Below are 9,969 nucleotides of genomic sequence, written 5' to 3'. Positions count from 1 at the left end.
AAGAGACTCCCCTTCTCTTGGCTTGAGTGGTTGTGCCCATGATGGTGCGCTTTCCCAAGATGGCGTCTATTGGAGGAGAAGACTTTGGGTTGGGGGAAGAAAAGATGAGCTCAATCTTGGACATGTTACATTTGATTAAAGAACTTTGAGCATTTTATTCACGTGTGTGTGTATAAATAACCATAAACATGTACAACACAAGACTATCAGTTTTACATCTCTTGTTAAATTACCCCCTTTGTGATTATGAAGTAGCTTCATATGCCTAAAATAAACTGAATAAAGAGTCCTTCAAAATGGATATTTCTGGGTATCTCCTATTTTAAGAACAATCATTTAGAATAGAAACTTATTTTAGTAAAGCAAGTTACTCTACTCAAGTAATGAATAGGATTCTTCCCCCTAAGAACTGCCTGCAGTAAAAAATAAAATAACATGAAATAAAAACAAAAAGCAGCCCCTCCATTTCAAAGCTATCTTTTCATCAGAAAAGGCAAAAGCTGCATTTCCCCCCAGTGAGACCGCAGCATCAAAGAGCGTCAGGAGAGCCTCCAACACCCTGGGATGACCCAGCTCTAGTCCTGCCCTGATAGCTCCATGCCAAGCATTTCCGACTTGTTTCAGATGTTCCTGCCTCCTGATCTTGTCATTCATTTTCTCATTTTCTTGTCTTTCTTATCTTTCCCTGGTGTCTTTCAACCACTTCTCTATCACTTTCCTTTCTCTCACTCTTGGATGCAGATCCTCTCTCCAGCTCTCTTGCGTTTGGATACCCAAACTGGTAAGAAAGAAGGATCACATTGGATCAGAATAAAGGAATAGTCAGCTCTGTATCCTGTTTCCCAAAGTATCTCTAAGGGCTATGGAGGGTTTATAGCTCTGCCTAGCCACTGGAGCATTTTATTTCAATTTGTCATATGAATTTATGTCATCCTTGCTTTAAACGAATACTTGGGGGAAAAAATGAATGCTTGGAAACATGCCTTTGACCTTTACTTGTGTGATTCTAAAGCCTGTGTGCGCTAGTAGTGACATGCCCTCTGTGCTAGTAGTGACATCTTTGTGTATTATATTTAGGGTGCAGTTTCTCAGAAGTGACACTGATGAAATCTAAGTTCCTTCAACTTATTGCCAAACTGTTTTCCAGTAATAATTTTCATTACTTGTTGAATACTTAAGATACGTTGTGAACTCTCTTAAGTTTATTGACACACACTTTACCTTATGAGATAGGTATTATGGTTCACTTCTGTTTTTTTTTTAAAGATTTTATTTATTTATTTATTCAGAGAGAGAGAGAGAGAGAGAGACAGGCAGAGGAAGAAGCAGGCATCATACAGAGAGCCCAACGTGGGACTCGATCCAGGATCTCCAGGATCACGCCCTGGGCTGCAGGCGGTGCTAAACCGCTGCACCACCAGGGCTGCCCTGGTTCACTTCTGTTTTAAAGATGAGGACACTGAGGCACAGAGACATTAAGTAACTTGCCCAAGGTCACAGAGCTAATAGGCTGTGGCGTCAGAATTAGAACTCAGGCAATCTGGCCCAGAGCCCACACTCAAACACCTAGTTTGCTGCTTTACAAAAAGTTGTACCAATTTCCACTGGCACCATTAGTAAGTACGTGCTAAGATGCTACACTGCTCTGGAACACTTCTACTTTTTAATTAATACATTATTAGGTAGATCCCAACCTTCCCTTTCTCACCTTAAAGATAAGGTTGAGAGCCGAAATGGAGAGCTAACTATTCTCTAATACCATCTCTCTCCCCATTACCACAGTGGTGAATGAAATGGGAGTAGAGGCGTGGGCTTGATACTCAGTATGGGGTGAGGACAGTAAAGTACACATTGTGGCCCTAAATTCAGGCTTTGAACAGTCAGTTCCGCATGCTTTTTTCCTGCAAAGTGTGAAAATAATAAACAAATACCACTTACTGAGCACTTATGCCCCAAGCAAGCGTTATGGTAAGTATTCTGTAGACACTGACTCATTTGACCATGAGATGGGTATTATTACCCCATGTGGCAACAAGCTAGGGAAATACAGTCACAGTTGACCTGTACAATGATGCCTAAATGCCAGATAAATTCGACATCAAACTTTCAGGACTGGTTATCAGCCCCGGTTCTTTATCTTGCCATACAGTCGCAATACTTAATGAACCCTACTCCCTGCTCCCCTAAGAGATGAAACAAATAAATGACCCTACAAAGCTGGCCTGGGCCCAAATCAGAGACAATAGACACCTTTAAAGAGGCTCACTCTGGGATTTTAATTTACATTCAGCTTAGAGTGGGGATTGTTGACCTCCTGCCAGACAATCAACTACAAACCCAGCGAGGTAGAATGTTCATCTCAGTGCTGGAAGAAGGGACAGTAGGATCTATCTGTCTGTCACAGTGCTACGGAGAAAGGTTAGTTCTCATAGTGCCACGTGTCTGGAGAAAGATGGCCGGGACAACTGGGAACGCCTTTAATGGCAAATTACTTTTTGCTGCGGCTGTTTAACTCTTAGTACCAAAATATTGGCATCTATGGATATGGTCCAAAGGACAAGAATGATAAAAAAGGGTTAATCAGGCCAAGAAATGCGATTACATCAGTCAAAAGAAGAACCAGTAATTTCAAAGACCATCTGTGATTTTAGAGTAGATCCTATCAATAGGGATTAAAAAAAACCAATTTCAGAATAAATAACTTATTTTCTAATAAGGTAAGTTTTGTTCACAGATGGCTGTACTGCTTCTGTTACAAGTAGAAAATGTACAGGACACTTATTCTGAATTAACCTCACCAGTCGACTTTTCTATTTTTTATCATTATTAAAATTCAGACTGTCCTGAAATAGTCCTTTGTAGATTAAAAGGAAAAGCGACATATTCAGAAGATAGTATTAATCCTATGACTCAAGATTCATCCACAAGATGTCTGCTAGTATTGGGCCAGATGTATTTGGAAAGTTTTGAAGATGCACAGGGAAAGCACAGTTTCCCCGTAAGTGCACAGCTAGTGGTGACCCTTCTAGCTATCCCGCCGGGCAACCCACCCAGGGAGCGAGTGCAAGCCAGGTGAGGACACGGTGAAGCTGCATTGAGAGCAGCTGTGACTTAAGTTTAGGCTGAATCCTCTTTGGGGATCTTTCTTCACAAAGCTACCCCTCCTTCCTGGAACCAAACAGAAAGGACCTATGGGGCTACCAGAAAACCTCCAGGTGACCCCAGGTGATTCAATTCTCCTTTTGCAGTACAGATTCCTTCCTCAACATCACATTCAGAGCAGACATGGAATTTTCATTTTCTTGGTTTCCTGGAGCAGTCCACAGTACAACCTGTGAGTTTGTCCTGACTACCTTTGTACCATTTTGGGGACATTAGACACTATCGACAACAATGTCCTTGGAGTTCACAAACCCATTATATATATATTTTTACATTTTATTTTATTATTATTATTTTTTTACAAACCCATTATAGAGCAAACTGACTCCCTGGATTCTCTGGAAACAGGCCAGTGGTTTCTCACCAGAAGGCACAGGGGCCTGGGACCTGTCCCACCCCTCGGCCCTCCAAAGAGCGTTGTTTTCACATTGGGCAACATTTTAGACCTAGACGCAGAGTATCAGCTTTGGAATCAGCTCAGGATTCTAGAGCTAGATGGGCCAGTCAGACCTTGGGATAATTTCCTCAGTGTCTGAATCAGGGGTTTGGATGGTCGGCACCTCTTAGGAAAGTTGTAAGGATTAGGTAAGAAACCATCTGTAGGGACACCTGGGTGGCCCAGCTGTTGAGCATCTGCCTTTGGCTCAGGGTGTGATCCTGGAGTCCCAGGATCGGGCCTGCTTCTCCCTCTGCCTGTGTCTCTGCCTCTCTCTGGGTCTCTCATGAATAAACAAGTAGAAAAAAAAAAAAAAAGAACCCATCTGTAAAGTGCTTATCCTGCTGCTTATGTCTCAGCCCAGTGAATGGGGAGGTTGTCATCACAACACCCTTTGCCCCCTTTCATGCAATGGGTTTAAGTGCTGAGCTACTGAAAGGAAGTCTCACCTACAAGCAATCCTAAAGAAAACCACACACTGGGCAGCCCGGGTGGTTCAGTGGCTTAGCACCACCTTCAGTCCCGGGTGTGATCCTGGAGACCCGGGATCGAGTCCCATGTCAGGCTCCCTGCATGGAATGGAGAGTCTCTGCCTCTCTCTCTCTCTGTCTCTCATGAATAACATCTTTTTAATAAATAAATAAATAAATAAATAAATAAATAAATAAATAAATAAATAAAATTAAAACAAACAAAAAAAGAAAACCACAGACTGCAGAGAGCAGGAGGTTGATCTGAGCACCCCCCACTCCGGCCCCCCACCCCCAGTTCCCCACGCAGGAGCAACCCTTCTTTCAGCCTCGTTCATGCTTACTTACACTCTCCTTCTAGGTTGTCAACTCATATCCAGATGAGGGCTGAAGCTCCTTCTCAACCCGAGGACCAAGAGTGTCTGCTCGCAAAAGGCCGTAGTGTCACGGTTTAAAAGACTTGAGCATAGATTTTCAGGAATCACTTCCAGGCTCCCCCCCTTGCACTGTGTTCTGTCTGGAGCGAACAGAGCCAATTCCGCCTCTTTGAACCTACTTTCTTGTTTATACATAGAGGACAGGACCTAATGGAGCGGGTTGGAGGGATTAAATGAGATACTATTTACGTGTAAAGTTCATAGCAGAGTCGCTGGAGAGGAGTAGCAGTTCCATCACTCCTGAATCCAATTCAAAAAAACGCTAGGCAGGGGATCCCTGGGTGGCACAGCGGTTTGGCGCCTGCCTTTGGCCCAGGGCGCCATCCTGGAGACCCGGGATCGAATCCCACGTCGGGCTCCCGGTGCATGGAGCCTGCTTCTCCCTCTGCCTGTGTCTCTGCCTCTCTCTCTCTCTCTGTGCGACTATCATAAAAAAAAATATTACAAAAAAACGCAAGGCAAAAACTGCAGTCTTTCGGGTGCCTAGAAACCAGCAAATAATGGAAGGATGAGCTTGAAATCAGATTCTCTCCAAACAAATAGTGATGAACATACATCCTGCCTAATAAGGTAAAGATTTCACAGCCTTTGGAACTATGCTCACAGTTTACCTACGCTGCCCGTTCAGATTTCTGTCCTTATTTATTAGAATCACTGTGTCGGGCAAAGGTGCACACTACTTGAAATTACTTAAAAAAAAAAAATCAACTCCATACCACATTAGCTTCCTACAGGAAAGGAGAGGGGGTTGGAACCAACTCTTTGAAGACCTGTAGAATATTCCCGAGCTGCGGGTACAGTTAACCCTCTTGTTGTGCAAGTTGGGAAAACAGGACTAGGACAAAAGTGAAGCAGGTGAGGCCACCACGTCAGAGGTAAGCTACCATCATTTCGCTCCCCTGCATTTTCCATTTCTCAAGCTCACTCACCGACATGCCTTCTCAGGAAGCTACTGCCCAGTGAATGGCTATTGCCATTTGCTGCCATTTGGGGGGATGGAGTGTCGTGGTGGGGGGAGACTTTGAATTACCGGGGGTCTGAATGGTGGGGTGTCCTCTCACTTTTCCAGACGTGATTAACATCTTTTCTTTCAATAAGGCGATTGGTGGCCACTCACTCCACTACAGGGGCCGGTCCAGGCGCCCGCCCGAGACGCTCCAGGTGGACTGATTTCTGAGGGATGATTCACCTTCCCTTTCCTGTTTCGATGGAACACGGGGACGGCACGATTCCTGCCCCTGGAGAGCCCGCGTCCCCACCCCGCAAACTGGCCTTGTGACCGCGGCCCAGCTGGCGGAGGCGCAGGTGGGATCTCCGGGCGCCATTTTCAGGAAAACCCCACCTCGGGGCCGGGGGGCGCCCGGGAAGGGCCCGCGCCGAGGCCGAGGCGGAGGCCGAGGGGAGCGGGCCCCGCGGCGCGCCGGCAGGTGCGCGCTCCCGGCTCGGCGGGTCGCGCCCAGGCCCCCGGAGCCGGCGCCGCGCACGGGGCTCGGGCAGGCGGCGGCCGCGGGCGCCGGATCGGACGAGGGGGGCGCCCCCGCTGCGGGCCCGGGACAAAGGGGTTGCAGGGGCGCCCGTGCGCCCCGCTCGGCCTCCGCGGCCCCCGGAGCCAAGCCCGCACCCACGCGCTGCGAGCTGCCCGCGGCGCCCCCCTCCCCGGCGTACCCCGAAAGCCGCCCCCAGCCGCTCCCACTCGCGCCCCCGAGGGCTCCCGGTGCCCCGCCGCCGCCGCCGGACCCCAGGGGGGCGTGGGCAGGTGTCCGGGCTGCGCGCCGCCGCCGTGCCCGGTGCCGCCCCCCCGCCCCGCGCCCCCGCCCGCCGCCCCCCGCCCCTTCCCCGGCGCGCGGTCGCCGCACCCTCCGCGAGCGGCCGGCGGGGAGTCGCGAGGCGCGGCCGCCGGCGGAGGCGCCATGTGACGGGGCTCGGCGCGGTGACACGCGGCTCGGGCTCAGGGGCGGGCGCGCGGGGAATGGCCTGAGTCTCTCCCCCTTGGAGCCGTCACGAGCCATGGATGCGCCGAGGCGCCGCGCCGCGCCGGCAGGAGAATGACTGCGGCCCGGGACCCTCCGAGCCCGGGCGCGCGCGTGTGAGTGCGAGGCTGGCGAGCGGGGTGTGGGTGGGGGTTGGCGGTGGGGGGAGATTCTGATGCAATCGGGCCCAGGAGGAGGAGGAGGAGGAGGAGGAGGAGGAGGAGGAGGAGAGCCCGAGAGCGCGGGCTGGGGCGGCCACGCCGCGCCGCCTGAAGGTCGCCGGGAACCTCCGCCCTTCACCTTCCGCGGAGATCCGCCGCGCACGCCGGGCCTCCCCGCGCAGCCCGCCGCGACCCCCGCCGCCACCCCCGCCGCCGCCCCCGCCGCCGCCCGCGCGCCCGGCGGCCCGACCTCGCGCAGAGGCCGGCGCACGGCCCCCTCTGGCCGCTTTCCCCTCTAGTGCCCGAGGTAAGGCGATTTCGCTTGGGGGGCTGGGGGGCTGGGGGGCGGGCGAGCGGGCGGCGGCCGGGAGGGAAGGGAGTTCGCGGCGCGGGAGGCGGCGGCGGGGAGCGCGGCTCTGGCTGTCGGGACGAGCCCGGGGCTCGCCTCTTGCACCTGTGCGGGGCCGTGGCTCGGCCGGCGGGCGTGTGCGCGGCACCGATCTGGCTGCGGGGGTCGGGGCCGCGCGGGGCCGGGCGCTCCGCCGTTACGCACGCGGGGTCTGGGCTTTTCGGGGGGATTTCCTGCGCCCGCGGGGCCGTTGGAGAGAGAGCAGGTGATGCGGCGCGCGGGGCGCGTGCGGCGGGGCCGAGCCAGCCCCGGGAGCTCGCCTGCGGCCCCCTCCTCGGGCTGGGCCCCCTCCCTCGGCGGCGCCGCCGCCGCCGCCGCCGCCGCGTCGGGGGGCTCCGGGGGCCGGGGGGCTGGCGACGCGGGCGGTGATTCACGGTCGCTTCCCGCCCCAGGAGGCGCTTTCCAACGGGAGGAAGGCGAGGACGAGAAGCGCTGCTCGGGGAGCTGGCGAACAAAAGGCCGCCCCGCGCGGGGCCCGGGCGCCGACCGCCCTCGCCTCCCCTCGCCTCGCCCCTTCCTCCTTCCTCCCCGGCGCCTCGCTCGCGTCCCTAAACGTGGCCACAAAAGGGCCTTTGAACTCGCCGCGCCAGCGCCGGGAGGAAATCCTGCGCTCCGCCGCCCCGCCCCGCCCCGCCCGCGCCCCCCAGCGCCCCCCGGCGCCCCCGGCGCCCCGAGCGCCCGGCTCCTCCGCACCCGCGGGGACCCTGCAGGTCACGGGGCTGCCCGGGCGCTGCTGCCCTGCGGAGTCGCCCCCCCCACCCCGGGTTTGGGGTGAACTGCGATCAGAGGATGCACGGGAGCGGAGGGCGGCAAAAGGAATTTGGCGGTCACGGCGTCAGCGCGTTTCGGGGCGCCTCCACGGGCCGTCTCGGGCTTGGGAAGGTGGGGCTCCCCCGTCGGGAGCCCTTTGTGTCTCGCTCTGCGGCGCGGACCCCCTTTCGGAGCGCCGCGTCTCGGGTGTCAGCCTCTCCGCCTCCGGGATCGCGCCCTTTCTCAGACTAACCCCTGGCGCCGCGCGTAGCTAAGAGTGAAAGGGACCCCAAGCGCGAAGAAACGGTATTTATTTGTATGCGAAGGGGATTTGACATCTCTGCAGTGGAGGGTTTTTTTTTTTTTTTTTTTTTTTTTTTAATGTCAGGGGGAGGAGGGAATAAAGCAATGGTTTGCAGACTGCAGGGTACAGCCAGGCTGTAATTTGTCACCTTGATAGAAAAAACTGGGTAGCAACTTGTGCTGTTTCTGACGTCAGGACCACGGAAATAAAACCTGAGCCAGGTGGCTGGCTGGCCTCATTGTTAAAACATCTCACTGCGGGGCGGGTACTCCCGAAATCTATGTGAAACAGCCCAGAGGAGCCGCCGATCCTGGATTTTGCCTCGGCCCCAACCTCAAAATGGCTTTGCCCCTCTCAGTCACATCAGTTCTCAGCATGTCTCCTTAAGGTATTTAGGATACTTGCCTAGTCTGGTTTGAGATCGTAAAACCTTGATGTGGTTTATCCACTTCCCCTCCTGCCCCCAAATATTCAATAAATATTTCCTACTTGAGGACTTAATATATGTAACTAAAGTTCCTGTTTCTGTGTTTCCCTTTTTCCTAGAGGAAACCGACAATAAATGCACGTATAATGAATTTTAGGTGTGTGTTAGCAGAATGAAGAAATAAAACAGGATCACATGATGGGGGAAGGTGCTTGAAATAGATGACCGTCTAGCAGGATCTGTGTGGGAGGGTGACGTTTGTCCAGAGACTAGGAGGCCAGGCATCTGGCTGCTCTTGTCGGGTATTTTCCTCCCTCTGGATGACACTTGAGGGCAAAAACCAGTCTTACTCATAATTGTTCCCCTAATGCCCAGCATGGAGTAGCTGCTTAAGAAATGACTCTTGGCTTGAGACCTTAGCCATCTCACTCACTTCTTTAAGCGACTGTTGACCATCCCTTCCTTCCTTTCTTTCTTTCTTTTTTTTTTTTCTTTTAAGATTTTATTTACTCATCATAGACATAGAGGGAGAGAGAGGCAGAGACACAGGCAGAGGGAGAAGCAGGCCCCATGCAGGGAGCCCTATGTGGGACTCGATCCCAGGTTTTCAGGATCATGACCTGAGCCAAAGGCATACGCTCAACGACTGAGCCACCCAGGTGCCCCATCATCCCTTCCTTTCTATATCACATTGTTTCCCTTTCTCCCAAGTGAAAACGTGAGAGCTTTCTTTCTGCTTCTCTTTCCCTCTTACTCTCCTCCCTCTTCTGAGCACTTACCAGGCCCTTGCTAATGCCTCTCAAACCTGTCTTCTCATCTACATTCCCACTGCCCCAAGTTCAGGTCCCTGTCACCAGTCTTAGACATGGCAATGCAAGTAGTAGGTTGGGATACAAGGATCACGAAACAGACATGGGGGTGCTCTGAAGAAACCAGTGCTTCCTGCAAACACAACACGTGATGAAGAGTGGAGCAGGGAATTAATGAGCTGTAACAACTTTCTAGTTGCTCTGCTCGGGTACCAAGCCCCTGCTCCCTAATCAGTCTCCAGGCTTCCATGGATCTGTATTTCTTAGACTCGTTTTGCATTTTTTAGTGACTTTGCTTCTAAAAACCTTCAGGGGGTTCTCGTCGCCTAAAATTAAAGTCTCCATTCCTTAGCCAGTCAACTCAGGACCCTCCACGGTCTGATGCCTCGTCTCTTTCCATCTTTCTCACAGTTTACCCTGTGCTCTCCCTGTCACTTTGCTGCTTCAGCACCGGTGTTGATTCTGGACTGGAATGCCTCCTGTAATCCTGTGTGTGAAGGCCTAGCCTGAGTGTCACTTTTCTCCCCCTTCAAATAAAGTGTTCACTGGTCATCTCTTAGCATTTTCATAAGGATGTATCTCTTACTTTTTGCACTTTTGTCACTCCAGGTCACGGAAGGCAGGAGATAAGGCC

At 52.8% G+C, this 9,969-nt stretch overlaps 1 protein-coding gene across 7 annotated transcripts in view; it reads left to right on the top strand.

Moving 5' to 3' along the window:
- The first annotated feature begins 5,704 nt into the window (after positions 1 to 5,704).
- Positions 5,705 to 9,969, top strand: part of SLC38A1 (solute carrier family 38 member 1) — a 69,724-nt gene continuing 65,459 nt past the window's right edge. For 5 of the 7 annotated variants that reach the window (XR_008663565.1, XR_008663566.1, XM_055318661.1 and 2 more), the window contains exon 1: positions 6,848 to 6,943. The gene's annotated coding sequence lies outside the window, so the exon portion shown is untranslated. Of the gene's footprint in view, positions 5,811 to 6,385; positions 6,592 to 6,847; positions 6,944 to 9,969 lie in introns of those variants that run through there. The other 2 variants (XM_055318662.1, XM_055318663.1) reach the window with 2 other exon arrangements.

Source organism: Nyctereutes procyonoides, unplaced genomic scaffold (assembly GCF_905146905.1).
Source record: "Nyctereutes procyonoides isolate TBG_1078 unplaced genomic scaffold, NYPRO_anot_genome, whole genome shotgun sequence".
NCBI classification, from domain to species: Eukaryota; Metazoa; Chordata; class Mammalia; order Carnivora; family Canidae; genus Nyctereutes; species Nyctereutes procyonoides.
This window is presented reverse-complemented; position numbering and strand designations above follow the sequence as displayed.